The 11,160-nt window shown below is 39.6% G+C and overlaps 1 non-coding gene across 1 annotated transcript; it reads right to left on the reverse strand.

Annotated features, from left to right (window-relative positions):
• Positions 1 to 293: 293 nt before the first annotated feature.
• Positions 294 to 424, reverse strand: LOC115871287. Its single transcript, XR_004047213.1, has one exon. It is a non-coding gene; the product is annotated as a small nucleolar RNA SNORA42/SNORA80 family (small nucleolar RNA).
• Positions 425 to 11,160: the final 10,736 nt, after the last annotated feature.

The raw sequence follows: 11,160 nt of genomic DNA on the forward strand, positions 1-11,160 counted from the left end.
AAAGGCTTGAAGATAAACAAGTGGCCATCTAGTTGAGAAGCAACAAAGCCCACATGGAAGAAGCACACTAGCCTATGTGATCATGAGGTGTGGATGGGATCAGGGATCAGGTATCAAAGAAAAAAAATCATATCATTGTAAATGAGGGGAAGTGCAGAGTGGAGACCCAAAGCCCATTTGTAGGCAACTCGACATCCCTTTACAGAAGGGTCATGGGGAGGAGACTAGCCAGTCAGGGTGCAGTATAGCAACGAGGAAACATTCAACTTTCCTCTAGTTCTTCTTTTTTTTTTTACTGTGCAACCCACTTCAGTGCCTGAAGCCTACAGGGTAAAGCCAGGCAATGGTTCCGGTGACAGTTTGCTTTCGCATCGACACTGTGAGAGGCCCATGGATCAGACCTGCCACAAATCCAAACCCATGCACTCCTCTACCTCTTTAATGCTTCTTCCCTCCCACTATCATGATCCCAGTTCTACCTTACAAATTCTGTGAGACCAGAGGATGTACACTGGTACAGATAAGAACTGGAAATGCAGGACAGATAAACTCCTCAGCACCAATAATAAGAGTAGGAGGGTAAGGAGAATATGGGGTAGAAAGGGGGAACCGATCACAAGGATCTACATATAACCCCCTCCCTGGGGCACGGACAACAAAAAAGTGGGTGATGGGAGACATCAGACAGTGTAAGATATGACAAAACAATAATGATTTCTAAATTATCAAGGGTATGGGGAGGGAAGGGAAAAATGAGGAGCTGATTTCACGGGCTCAAGTAGAAAGAAAATGTTTTGAGAATGATGATGGCAACAAATGTATAAATGTGCTTGACACGATGGATGTTTGTATGGATTGTGATGAGTTATACGAGCCCCCAATAAAATGATTTTTAAAAAGCAAAAAGAGTGTTTCTTAGAAACAAGATGGTGAGACTTGGCCACATATACTTTCAATATTTCCTGGAGGGAAGAGTTTCTGGCGAAAAACATCATACTTTGTAAACTGAGGGTAAATACTATCTAAAAAATAAAGGACACTCAGTTACGTGGACTCACACGATTGACTCAAAGACAGGAATGACTGTGAGGAAGATCCAAGACTAGGCAGTGAATTGTAACCTTTGGCAAAAAGGTGCCTGGAATTTTAGCCACGAGAATGTCACTGGGCCTGGATGCAGTAGAATATAGTTTCAAGGAACAGCAAGGTGGGTTAGCATAACACAATCCACCAAGAGTATGTTCTACATCTTACTTCGTGGAGTAGGGAGTCGAGCCTTAAAAGCTTGTATGTAGTCATCTAAGGTGCAATGACTGGTCTCCCCGTGTTCCGAGTAAAGAATGAAGAACGCTGAAAATGCCTGGAAGCAACTAGTCTCGTGGACTAATGGACCACGTCAGCACCAGTCTCCATCAGCCTGAGATCAGAACTAGATGGTGCCCAGTAACCACTACTCACAGTTCTGAAAAGAGTCACATTAAAAGGTCCTTGGATAGAGTGGGAGCAAAATGTGGAAGAAAATTCAAAATAATAGAAAAGACTAGACTTACTGGTTCACATGAACTGATAAAACGGCTGAGACTACGGTCTTCAGTCACCCTTCATGTCTTGAAATGAACTCACCATATCTTTTGGGGAGCCTTAATTCAGTCCATAACAAATATGGTGGTAATCTTAATATTGATTGGTTAGTTAGAATGTGTGTGTGTGCTTTCCCAGGAAGACTCTAGTAAGCATGCTTTCCTTCTTCCTGTTCCATTTATAAGGAGACAATAATGGTAAATTTGGATTGACAGTGCCATAGTCATTATTACTAACTTAAGGTCTGTGAAATATCATTGGATCCCAGTTCTGTCACGTACTAGACATACGTAGACTTTTATAAACATTCAAACCTTATAGAGCCTTATTTTCCTCACCCCAAAATAGAGATGATAACATCTTTAACTAAAGATTGTTGTATGGATTGAAGAAAAATATGTAAAACACTAGACATGATGCTTTGTGCATAGTAGATACTGTGTAGCTTATGATTATTTTGATTATAATAAGATGATGATCGTATTAACTCCTTTCTTTCGAATTCCTCTGTCATAACCACCTGACAAAATTCTTACTCATAGAAATCTTATACTTTTCTTTCATGCCTGTTCCAAACAGCCATCACTGGCCTCATTTGAAATTCAGGACCACAAATCTCAAGTAATCCCTGGGTATTGGGAGCAGCCACTTTCTTAGTAAGAACCAAGCCCTGGGTCTCCCTGTCCCTATCCTTAACATGTCTTTCTGCTTCTTAACTTTTAGCTGATGATTATTTATATCATTGGAGAAATAGGAGAAAAAACCAAGATGATAATTTTTACACTCTTCTATTATCTCACTTTTTAATCTCCTTGTGTTTGTGCCTCAATGTTTTCCTTCTCCTCCTGTTTCAATGGCGAAATATTCTTCTTACTGAGATAAACTGTCCACCTAGTGAACTGGAGTCCATCGTCTCTTAAGAACTTCGTTTTCACACTTTCTAATCTCTTTCCTGCGTCACATTTGTTCCCCGTCTACAGGCTCATTACCGTCAGCCTAAAAGGTATACATGTCGCAGTTTAAAACAGCAACACTAAGCACACCCTTCCCTGACCTCTCATTGTCCTCCCCCTACCAGTCTTTTTCTTTGATCTCATTAAATCTAAGCTCCTTGAAAAATTTGATTATTCTTGTTGTTTCACTTACCCCTCTCTCATTTTTACATGATTCTAAAATATCAGGCTTTTGTCCATTCTTTGTCCCCAAATTGCAATTGTCTACATCATCAAAACTAATGGTCAATTCTTAGTCCTCATCTTACCCGGTCTATTGGCAGCATTTGATACAAATAGTTATTTCTTCCTTCTTAAAACACTTCCTGGGGCACCATTCTCTTTTTATTTTCTCAGCTCACTCTCTGACCTTTCTTCCTCTCCTTGGCTGACCTTTTCTCAGCTGAACACCAGATTGCCCTGCAGCTCTGTTCTGTAGTCTGGTCTTTATCTTCACTCACAAGGTGATGGCATTCAGTCCCAAGGCTTCTCCACAGTGACGATACAGCATTTTTCTATCTTTGCCCTGTTCTCATATTTCCAACTGATTACTTGACATTTCCAGTGAGATGCCTATTAAACATTTCAAACTTACCAGGCTCCTCAAATCAAAGTTTTCTTTCTTGATAAGTGGCAATTTTAGCTTTTGAGTTGTTTAGATGAAAAAAATCTCCAATCATCCTTCACTCCTCTCCTTCTTTTATACTTCAAATCTTATCAGGTAGACCTTGGAGATATGTAAATTAACAACTTCTTACCAATTCTCCAGCCTGGTCACCAACATCTTCCTACACATGGTCCTTCTGCTTCTACGCTTACTCCTTGCGAGATTCTTCTTCTTTTGATTGCGTTCTTCTCCACAGCAGCCAGACTAATCCTTCAAAAACATTCTGCTCAGAATCTTATCATTCAGAGTAAAATCTGAGTTCTTAGATCTGCAATACCAGATGTATAATCATCCCTCAATAAACTCTCTCTTCCTCTTCTCATACACCCACTTTTGTTCTGTTGGCTCCAGATATATTGACAACTTGACTCTTTCTTGAGTTCTCCAAATAATCTCCCTCCTCGAATATTTTTACCCAGAAGCACCTTCCTCCAGATATCACATGGCTCCCTGTTTGACTTCCTCCAAGCCTTTGCTTGAAAGTTCTGTGGTGGTTAATGGTATGTATTGACTTGGCTCAATAGACCATGATTCTCGGTGGCTTGGCATATATATGTAATCAATCTCATTTTTGTAATCTGATATTAGCAGCCAATCAGTTGGGAGGAAAGTTCCTTTGGAGGTGTGGCCTGTATCCTATATATGGGGATACTCTGGCAGAGCTCATTCTTTCTCAGTTCTGCATTTGATCCTGAGTGTGTCTCATTCTTCTCTGACTTTCAGTTCTTGGGATATGAACATGCAGCCTTCAATGAGATCTATAGATTTCAGAACTGTCAGCATCCACTTATCCAGCGTACTGGTACTTAGTCTTCAGACTTTGGGTTTGTTAGCTACTCAAACCACAAATGTGAGGAGAAGCCTCCAGTCTGCTGTGATACCCATGGATTTGGAATTTGTCATCCTGTGCAATTGTATGAGCCATTTCCTTGAAATAATTCCTCTATGTATTTTATTCATTGTTTGATTAATTGTACTGGAAGACGAGCCCCTCAGACCAGAGGCACTTGAAATACCACCAAGGGAGTGTTGTCTCTTCAAAGTAGAATCAACTTTAATAATGTGCATAGAGTAAAGCTTTCAGGACTGAAGTGGCATGACTCAAAATGAGAAGAAACAGCTATAAACGATGATTACTAATTAGAAAGTATAATGTACAAAGTAGGAGTCTAGGACAATTGGAAGTCGACAAGAGAGAAATAAAACAACACATAAAGATCAATATCCTGGGCATTAGTGAGCTGAAATGACCTGGGATTGGTCATTTTGAATAGTTCAATCACATGGTTGGTATGCTGGCAATGACAACTTGAGGAGGAATGTTATCACATTCATTGTCACGATGAACATTTAAAATCTATCCTGAATATCACACTGATGAAACATACAGCTTTATTTTGGTTCTTTAATGCTTCCTCCCCACCCCATTATCATGACCCTAATTCTACTTACAAATCTGGCTAGACCGGAGCATGTACCTGGGTACAGATAAGAGTTGGAAACACAGGGAATACAGGACAGATAAACTGCTTGGGACCAATATTAAGAGTAGCCATACCAGGAGGATAAGGGGGAGGTGGGGGGAGAAAGGGGAAACTGATCACAATGACCTACCTACAACCCCCTTCCAGGGGGATGGACAACAGCAAAGGAGGTAAAGGGAGACATCCGACAGTGCAAGACATGAAAAAATAATAATAATTCATAAATTATAAAGGGCTCATGAGGGAGGGAGGGGAAGGGAGGGAGAAAATGTGGAGCTGATACCAAGGGCTCAAGTATAAAGAAAATGTTTTGAGAATGATGATGGCAACAAATGTACAAATGTGCTTGACACAATGGATGTTGTATGGATTGTGATTAGAATTGTACGAGCCCCAATAAAATGATAAAAAAAAAATCTATTCTGAAGTACTGTGTTGTCAATGCTAGTATAATATCCAGTAGCTACTAAAGCCAAAGATGAAGATCAGGCATACAATCAAGATGTATTAATAATTAGTGGTGATTGTAAAGTAAAAGGTGGAAACAAAGTAGAAAGATCAGAAGTTGCAAAATATGGCCTTGGAGATAGAAATGAGATCTGAGATCAGAGATCACATGATAGAATCTTGCAAGACCAACAACTTAATCATGGCAAAAGCATTTCCACAGCATAAATGGTGGCTATGGGTTCCACATAGACCTAACTGGATGGACTACTCAGGAGGCAATGGCATTTATGGGAAGAGACAATGGAGAAGCTCAATTGTAGCAGTCATAATGAGAGTAGGTGTGTTGATGGAACAAAACAAATTCAATCTTCCTTTCTCTACCTACGGCCTAGCTCTCCATTTGTGTGCTTATGGCCTTGGTACTTGGGCTGACAGAATGGATCCTAGTGAAAAACAGCCTAGTTTTTGCGCCAGGTCAATTCAGAGTGCATTTTCTTCCCTGGGAGGCAGCATAAATCTTCCTATCCTTTCCAACGCTACAGATAGTAAAACGCAAAGTAACCTTGTAAGAATGATAAGCCTCACTTCCCATCCACGTGTCCTTTGTTCTTTGGCGTACAAAGTCCTCCTGCTTCCTTGCGTCTGGAGCCGTTGGAAGCAATCCAGCTTCTGAAACCAAGTTTAATTATGGCATGGAGGCAGCATCTGCAGAGGGTTTGCATAGTCTTCAATGAAGACAAAGGGATGGATACGTTTCAAACAATCATATGCTTTTTATAGGAAAAATTTGAGGACAGGTATCCAGGTACTTTGCTGTTTTGAACTAGTCTTTGAGAACCATGGAATCTTATCTGTGAGTTTTTCAAATTCTGCAGGAATCATTGTTTTCTTACTGGTCCTTGAATGACAAAGACAATCTTCCCTTCTGGTGAACAAGCCACAGTGTCAAAATCTTCACAGACAAGCTTACAGGTTTTTAGAAGTGAGCAATGCTACCATTTTCTGGAAGATAATCTAGAAAAGTATATATATATATATATATAACAAAACATTTTTCTGGGTATAGTCTCAACACTAACAACAAAAATAAAATAAAGCAAAACATGAAATGACAAAATAAAATATGCAAATTATTTGATCCAAAGAGGTCACTGCAAAAATGTATTTAAAGGTAGACCCATTAAGACATATCATGATGTGGAAACAACCTAAATGTCCTTTAATAGGACAGATAAAGCAACTCTGATACATAAACAAAAGGATACCATGCATCACTTAGAAAATGACAAAACCACACAACACCTCATGCACAAAGGACCTGGAGACCGTTAAGCCGAGTGAAATTAGCACGTCTCCAAAGGCAAATATTATCTGAGACCACTGTTATAAGGTCAAAAAACAAAGACCTTGGTGCCAAAGGGAACAGACTTTGGAGATTGCCAAGAGGGGGAGGGCAAAGGATAGAAGATAAAGCAGTAGGCTAGACTGCTAAGTGTTAACCGAGGTGAAGAAAGATAGTCCACGAGAGAGAACCCAAGGACTGGGTTAAGGGCAAACTACTGGATTAGTTTGCTTAGTAGTTTAAATTATTGAATAGTAGTTTAGACTGTTGAATACAAAGTTGACCTGAAATGTAAATCCTCATCTAGTTTACAATAAAAAAATGTTCATAAAGAGATATATAATGATATAAGTTCAATGATGTCCATTGCAGCACTCTTTGAAATAGAAGACATCTGGAAACAGTCTAAACTTGTAAAGTATTGGTTAAGGAGTTTGGGAAATCAGTTAGCATATAATCATCCTAAAGGGGCATTTATTATATGCTGATATAGAATGATAGCTATACTATATAGATAATTCTTAAAGTATATGTAGGACCTATTAAGTTAAAATACTTATTTTCCCTGGAATGTCTAGCACATGGTAACATTGTGTTACTTACTTCAGTGTATACCTCTATGGATTGAGATTATAAGAGATGAACTTGCACGCTAGAGTCTAGCTCCTGAGTGTGGAAAGGTGAAGAGGAACTTCCTGGTCTACTTTGTATACTGATCTAATGTAAAGTTTGATATTGGCAAAGAAAGTTATAAAATAATCTTATAAGAAAAACAGTAAATATTTCCTTTAAAAATCTTCCTGATCCCAGTAGAAATGTTTGGTGTATCCACATACCTTGAAATTAATGTTACTGTTCATGCAACTCTTGTGTTTCTGTACTTGAATCTCCATCATAAAAACCCAGTGGCATTGCCAGGACCATTACTCCTTATCCTCTTGCCACAATGGGACTAGTACTAATCTTCAACTATGTCTTCTAATAATTGTTTCTCAGCAGAAATTTTAATAACATTTGGTTATATTATTTTCATTATCTCTATATTTTCTATCTATGTCAATTTAGATGCTGCACAGGAGGACCATGTACTTAGTTTAGAAATCCAACTGTTGGATTTGCTGATGAAGATCTGCCACGAAAGGTCTCCTGCCACTGATAAAGGATTGCAGCCGCAGTCTTGAGACCATGGCGGCGGCAATGTCCCCTGAGGGTCTGTATGCTGCTGATTTTCTCTCCCTGTTGGCAAAAGCTGTCTCGTCACTGGAAGGTTTTCTTCAGCTGTTGACAGAACTGGAAGCATAGGGGCAAACCCCCTGAGCAGCAAAACAAAGAAAAAACTCAATGTCGTGTTTCCTCTTCTTTTAAAACAAGCAAAAAAGGAGAGGAGAAAGTGATGTTCTGAAGCGTCTCCACATTTGCTAACCAAGTTCCTTGGATTAGAAAGAGATTGCCTTCTTGCATGCTGAGAGAAGCAGAACTGGAAATTATTCCCATCAGTGAACTCAAGCACGTGGGGATGCATTGGCAGTTCAGCCAAAGCACTTCAAGAACAGGAGACAAGGCTCAGCAGTCTGTATGTAGGCAAGTCCTGCTGATCTGATCACCGTGAGGCCAAAGGTCCTGTAAGATAATTAGAAGCAATCTGGAAAAGGAAGAAGCAATTCTGAGTTACCCCGAAGGAATTTGGGGGGGAAAAAAACTCTCTTCTTTTGGGCAGCTGTATTCTCAATTTAAACTCACTTCCCCTTCCAGGTCAACACTAACTCATTCATCCTGCTTGCCTGCGTTACAGACCACCTCATGCCTCCCAAACGTCGGAATCCAGCAAAACAATGCTTACCTGCTCCATGTAAAGAACTTTGTCTTCGGTTGAGTTAGCTTCCAGGATCCCCTCATAAGAGGTTATGAGTATAATATGATGTTAAATATAAGGGAAAGCTTCGTGGTCTGTCAAATATAAATAGCTCTAAAATTGCTGCTATTGTCACCTTCTACCCCTTCTACGGAAAGCTCTGTGAACGTATGTAGGTCACTTACCCCATCATGGCCTTTGTTTCCTTGGCTACAGCTAAAGATGAGGACTCTCCAGTCTCTCCAGTGCTACAGTCCCGTGTTGGCAACAAGTGCTAAATGCCATTTAACACAGGTTTTTCTAAAATACCTTTTCAGCTCAAGGGATTGACTACTGGAACAGCTATTTGGGGACAGGAGTGCAGAGAAGAGATTTTGGTTGTTTTCAAACCTTGATGCTTCTGCAGAAGGGACCCTCCCCAGCATTCCTGGAGAAGCATTTTGGTAGGGAATTGCTGCCAAGTACATTTTCCTTAGGATAAACTAGTTGTCATTGAATCAATTCTGACTCATGGTAACCCCATGTGTGTCACAGCACAGCTATATCCCACAGGATTTTCAGTGACGGATTTTTAAGGCCACCAGGCCTTTCTTTGGAGGCACCTTTGGGTGAATTGGAACTCCAGTTGTTTGGTTAACAGAGCTTGTGTAACTACACCACCCAGGGACTGCATTCCTTAAGGCTAGTCACTCCTTGTCAAGTTTTTAAGGAGATTTTCTTTTGTTAATTGAGATGTAGTCAATTAATGTGGCCCTTATATGACAATGGCTGACTGCCATATTTGACCCTTATGGATATCCCTTATGTAGATCCTTTATATTTACATGTCTTATAAGTTCTATGACCTCTCTAACTCTGGCTAGAATTCCATACTGGAGGGAGCTCCTTGCTATGCTAATGGACAGAATTAAGGTGAGATTAAGTCTTCATCTCAATAGGTGTGAATCAAGCCACCACCCTTTGTTTCTTTTTCCTGTTTAGTGCAGTGACTGTGTGTTCTTTCCATCTTCTTGGATGCCTCCTGCATCAATCAACATTTTGCCCAGAGAATTTTGCAATATCACAACTGAGGACTGAATGTTTTCCCTACTTCTTTCAGTTTAAGAATCCTTCGTGTGTTCTTCCTCTTTGGATTTCTAGTCTCGACACATTTCATTGTAACATTCGACTTTGTCTTTTTTAGCCGTCCTTTTAAATTTTGTGTTCAGCTCTTTGACTTCATCAATCAATTTGCCTACTCTATGATTAAGAGCAAGTTTCAGAATCTCTTCTGACATCCACTTTCTTTTCTTTCTCGCTCTCTCTTTCTCCTTTTTTCTTGTCTTTTTAATGTCCTGTGCTCTCTTCATGAATGATGTTCTTGATGTCCTCCCCCAGCTCATCCAGTCTTTTGTCCTTAGTGTTCAATGTATCAAATCTGTTCTTGAGATAGACTCACAACTCAGGTGGGACAGACTCAAAGCCCTGTATTGGCTTGCTTGTACTCGTTTTCATTTTCTTCACTTTCAAGCTGAACTTACATATGAGCAATTGATGGTCTGTTCCACAGTTGGGCCCTGGCCTAGTTTGAGCTGCTGACATTGAGCTTCTCCATTGTTTCTCTGCACATATGCAGCCAATTTGATTTCTCTGTATTCCATCTGGAGAAGTCCATGTGTACAGTTGCCATTTGTGATGCTGGAAAAAATGTATTTTTTTAAATCATTTTATTGGGAGCTCATACAACTCTTATCATAATCCATCCATCCATTGTGTCAGGCACATTTGTACATTGGTTGCATCATAATTCTCAAAACATTTGCTTTCTACTTGAGTCCTTGGTATCAGTTCCACATTTTTCCCTCCCTCCCTGATCCCTCATGAACCCTTGATAATTTATAAATTATTATTATTTTGTCATGTTTTACACTGTCTGACATCTCCCTTAATGTATTTTTCTGTTGTTTTTCTCCCAGGGAGGGGGTTATATGTAGATACTTGTAATTTGTTCCGGCTTTCTACCCCACCTTCCCTCCACCGGTATCACCACTCTCACCACTGGTCCTGAAGGGTTCATCTGTCCTGGATTCCCTGTGTTTCTGGTTCCTATCTGTACCAGTGTACATCCTCTGGTCTAGCTGGAATTGTAAGGTGGAATTGGGATCATGATATTGGGGAGAAGGAAGCATTTAGGAATGAGAGGAAAGTTGTATGTTTCATCGTTGCTACACTGCACCCTGACTGGCTCATTTTTTTATTTGACTAAACAATATACTATCCAAATTCACTATCTAAAGCAAATAAATAATAATAGAAACCAAAGAATTTTCAGGCCACTGGAATTCTAAGTGTTCCTGAGTCCTGAGTGTCCAGGAAGTTGCGGGTTTATCGACCTCACTTGTTCCCTAAAGGAGTCTAAGCATGATATGCATTATCTCTATGCCTTCCTCACTTTCATTATTTGAGAATCTAGCCTTTCATGGGTCCCAGTAATTGCTTCTGCCAGATACCTGAGGGCACTACTAGCCCGTCCAATTCAGACAATATTTTTATTATCTTTTTTATTGTTTCACTATTTTCATTATAGTACATGTATCCTGTGGCATAGAGAAAATGTATTTCATATTTGTAAATATACAGTATCCATCTGTACTGCATGCAAATGTGCCCACTAATGAGTTCATTAAGGATTTAATAACTAGATGATTGGTATTTTGAATGCCTTATAATATGTAGAGATCCTTAATAGGTAATAATATTGGTACTTAAGGGTATCTTAATAATACTTGAGGAAATTATCTGGAGACTTTTGA

Source organism: Echinops telfairi, unplaced genomic scaffold (assembly GCF_000313985.2).
Source record: "Echinops telfairi isolate 266 unplaced genomic scaffold, ASM31398v2 ScPeMD7_4225;HRSCAF=4972, whole genome shotgun sequence".
NCBI lineage: Eukaryota > Metazoa > Chordata > Mammalia > Afrosoricida > Tenrecidae > Echinops > Echinops telfairi.